Here is a 5,055-nt window from a genome sequence, read left to right on the forward strand (position 1 = left end):
AAAAGCCTCAGTCGTGGGTGAGCACAACCTGAAACCCCCTAAAAGCAAAAGCTGTAATCATGTATAAAACAGACCCAAATTATAAAAATGTTATAAAGTGGTGCCTGTAAATATTTTAAGCTAAGTAATTTAGTAGGATTAGACCAAGAAACAGAAAATGAAGCTTTATTTCATTAAGAAAAGTATGCCTGGGGACATAATATATAATTCATATATGTCAGTAAAAGTGAAAAATCAGGATAATACTGACGCTGACAGACAATTAAAAATAATGACAGAAAATTTTGTGTTAGCACTGTGTTCACGTGGCAACAATTTTTAAGACCATAAACTGTATGATAAAACTGACGGGAGAACAGCAAATTTGGTGTAATGTACCGGTAATAGAAATCAGCCAGAAAAAAACAGGGAATATGGGTTGGATCAAATGAGAATGATGCAAAGATCAGAGCTTGTGCTTCATTCTTTTGTCTTTTGCCTCAGAGCCATTTTTGTAGAGATAGATGATTAGAAAGAGACAACAAAAATAATAATTCACACCCTAGCATTTGTGAAGGGACATTAGAAACTGCCTGGTTAATTCCCTCACTGACAGATAAAGAAATAAGATCCAAGAAAAATAATTCTCGTGTGGTTGTCTAGTCACACGAGATGCTCTCTGGTCTCCTCAGAATGTATTTTGTAAAACTTTCTACATGTTCGATGAAGGAAAACTGACAACTAATCATATGTAACGATTACAAATGGTGTAAAAGAACACAGTATTTTTTTTTTTTTTTGCACAACATAAAAATAATCATTGAAAAGTCTCACTACATGGACAGACCCCTGTTTTTTCATCATGACAAACCTCAAGACCTACCTTACGTCTGGTGCAGAAAAGTCACTGAATCGGTGTTGGCTATTATTGCGTTTGGATCAGTGGTTGATGATTGGTAATGGGGCAGCTGGATAAATGGAGGAATGAGAGGTGGAAGGGACAGAAGGTCAGACAAAGCATAGCTGGGTGGATGGGTGGCTGCTTCCAGGAGTGGCTTTCAAAGAGAAAGTTTAATCTGTTCTCTGCTTTCCTGGAAGAACTGACTGCCAATCTGGGCTATGATGTCTCGAATTGGACACAACAAAGAACTTGTTTTTAATGATCTCAAACAGCAAAGACTTTACATTCCTGTTCAAATCTCAAGAACTTGAGATTAAAAAAAAAAATTAAAAAAATAAAAATACTTGAGATTGCCAAGAGAAATATGTTGTCTAGCATGGAAATCATTAGCATATACCTATAATTACAGATAAGATGGTATCACATACAGGATACCAAACTAGCAAAGGCACCAACTCATAGATTATAGTTTTATGGCTCTTAGGCATATTTAGGAAATGAGAACAGGCTAATAAAGTACTATCTAGAAGAGAAAACCAGACAAAACTTTTTGTTAGTTGATATGAATTTAAAGTTATCATGTCAATTATAAGTCAAAGGATGTCTCCCACAAATTTAAGGACATTTTTAAACATCTATTTCACACAAAAACATTCTCTTCACATCTGTTTCATAGGATTGATTAGATATATAAACATTGGTCTTCATTCTACCCAGCTTGTCTGAGATTTTAAATTTGGAATTAGTGGAATTAGTCTGAACTGATAAAGCTTTTCTGGACACTGCTATTTTTGAAATACATATACTATTGAATGATTAACTATAAATCTCAACCATTTTCTCTTAGAAATTTTAGCTGACCATGAATTCTTTCAACAAAGGTTATCTGTCTCACTGATTGTGTAATTATTAATCTTATACATTTTGAACTAATGTACAGAAAATTAGAGGAAGTTCTACCATTCTTCCCTCTTTTCTCTTTTTAAACGTAGCTGAGCTCAGTCCCCATCAGCACTAAATTCCAACCAGAGTTCACAGCCATCAAGATAGCTAGCACAGTTTTAGGTTAAGCATATTTTACCCATAAATTGCTATATTTGGTTCTCAAGTTATTATTGCAGTTCCTTGGGGTACATTTAAATCCACCTTATTGTAATAGATTATGGAATATAGTGGCTAATGTGTCTAATGTAAAATAAATGACTATAATGATTTATGATGCGACACTTCAATTTTATTGAACATAAGGATCATTGTACTAAAATGGATGGTGTATTGCTGGTTTAGCATAAAATACTGAATAACATATTCAAGAAAATGAATGGCTCGGCCAGTTCATAATATTCTGCCCCTTCAGCTGAGAGGTCTTTAATAAGCAAGAGTGTCATTACACTTGGAAATGTATGTGTAGGTAATCCATTATCTAGAACAATGACAGGAATCTGTTGAAGTCCTTATTAAAGAAGGGGCTTTTAAGGAAAAAATGCAGAATTCTTGGGTTTTCTTGAAAGGGTGATTTCCACTCATCCACAGAGACCAGGGCTTAGCACAATAGTAGTTAATTGGACTTCCCATTTAAAAATTAGCACCGTTAGGCTCTCTTGTGGCCTGTAAGATGGAAGAGAATTTGGGAAACATTTTGATGTTTTTACAGTATCAACCTCAGGCAAAACCTTTGCACCTTTTTCTCTAGGTGTCCGTTTGCCAACTGTTTAACTCTTGCTAGGTCCAGCATAAACAGAAATTCCTGCTATGTTTTTCCCTTGAACTTGGTATTTTTGTTCAGTTAATGAATTATAAGGTAGATTTAAGAGAGCTTGATTTAGCTGTTCTCATGAACTACAATTTTAAAAATGATTTAAAATTGTGGGCTCTAATAAGCTATAGTTATAATCTCATAACTGATAAACAACAAATTATAAGTTTAGATTAATAGTGAAGTTGTAGCCTCTAAAAACAGGGTAGATATGAAGGATAAGGAAATTATTATGACTGGTTTCTGATTCTCTCACTCTTGTGTTCCTACCATCCCAGGCCCATGGTCCTCCTGAGACACATTTCAATGAAAGAGATAATCCTACCTAACAACTAAATCCTTATGGGATTATTTTAATATCACCCATTTCATTCCCTTAGAAATTAACTAGTTTTCTTCTTGTGGTGTGGTCATCCTGGCAAGAGGTGAAGCAGCCTATGTGTTTTCAACCCACCTGCTGCATTATGGGTCATATTGCAATCTACTTCATTACCCATACTCCTCTGCAGCACACTGAGTTTATGCATTTCTCCATCCTTTATCCAAGACAAGCTCACTGGCCAGCTAAAACTGTCAAAATTGCATTTCCCACCATTTTCCTCACAGATCTGAGTACTCAGCTCAGATGCCCCATACACCTACATCAGTGTTGGTCACTTTGTCCTCAAGAGCAGACTTTACCACTGTCTGAAAAGATACTGGCTATGGTGCCACAGCACTCTAATGAGTGAACACCATGCTTGTGGAGTTAAGGAAGAAGTACTACATCCCAGCACAGAAAAATATTTACAGTGACTTCTGGACTGCATGGGTTATAGATGGTTATTTATTCAGGATACACTATCAGGTTATTGTTGTTGTTGTTGTTGTTGTTGTTGTTGTTGTTATTGGAGAAGGTGATATAACCTGGAACTATTCATTGTAGAAAAAAATGAGAAAAATCTGGATGTGGCAGCTTTCTGGGTGGTCAAAAGCTTATGAATAAGTTTATTTCTGAAACAGTGTGGAGAGTCTATGATCATCAGCTGAATATCAAAGTGATAGAGATCATTGTTTTGCTAATGAGAATGTTGCTTTTGGATCTCTTCATTCATAAATCTGGGAAAGACCACGCCAAGACCTACTGAGATTATCTCTAATCCTAAAAGTGTTCCCCTAACCACCACAATCTCTATACTCCCAGTTCTAAATTTTAAGTTTTCTCTCCACAGCAAATTCCATTCAATCGTTAAACATTATCAGGATATTTTCATAAATAACATGAGGACACCTTCTTTTTTTCCTTGCGCACTGACTATTTTCCCTCAAAATATTGTAGTCATTAAAATGGCTCTGAAAGTCTTACCACAGCCCCATAAGATACTGTTTGCTCTGTGTTCAGGCTCTCCACCCACTTCTGCTTGAATCCCTGGCTGAGCATCTTTGGAACTGAGCCACAGAGTTATGACCACAAGGAAGGAGTTTCCCAGGGCCAAAGTACACAATCTGAAGTTTGGCTAGTGAAAGGCATTCTGTCCAGACTCCAGGGCCTGTTCAGTACCACCCCCGCCCCACCCCCAATACGCACACCCCTCACCACCTACTCGCTCCAGTATTTTGTCTTTATGCTCCTTTCTTGATTATGCTTCCTCCATGTCCTTGTCACTTAAGTTGTTTGTCATGCCAAACATCTATTTTATTGCTCCTGAATTCTTTCTGTGTCTTAACTTCTAACAGCAAAGTAATATTTATAATCCAGGCATCCAGTTATGTGAAGCTCATGGGTAAAATTACTTATGGTAACATGTTTCAAAAAAAAATTCTAAAGGGGCCTTTTCTGAAACCAAGGATTTATATACTTCTTTTAAACTCAAAATAGGATTTGGTTTCTTTCCCAATGAGTTCACCTAACTACTTCTTCCTTCACTCTTGAAGTATACAGTAAGATCCTAAATGAAGCCCCAACGTCTGTCATTTAATCCTACTTTGATTTACAGAACAGAAAATTGTATGCAAGAAATTTTGAGGTATCCATTCAACATTGATATTTGAAGTGTTTTAATCTTCCTTCAAATTATAAGATGTATAATCCCATCAAAGGGACATAAGATTTCTCTTTAGGAGCAGTGTTTTTCCAAATATTATAGCCCCAGCATGGAAATCTGCCTAGGTTTAATAGACAGACCTTTCAGTAAAAGGCGTAACAAATCTGGGATACATTTGGAAATCACTAAGGCTATGAAGTATAATTAAACAGGACAATTGACCCATTTGAAATTATGTGTGATACATTTAAAAGTTGGGAACTTGCCCAAAATACTACAATTACAGAGGAAAGCCTTTTGCATTTACTTGGACAGAGTAATAATATCTTTTCCTCCAAGCCAGAGGTAACTAAATGTTTGCATTTCACAGTATTCTTTTTGGAAAAAAAAAAAAA

The sequence above is a fragment of the Octodon degus genome, unplaced genomic scaffold, assembly GCF_000260255.1.
Source record: "Octodon degus isolate 3935 unplaced genomic scaffold, OctDeg1.0 scaffold00059, whole genome shotgun sequence".
NCBI lineage: Eukaryota > Metazoa > Chordata > Mammalia > Rodentia > Octodontidae > Octodon > Octodon degus.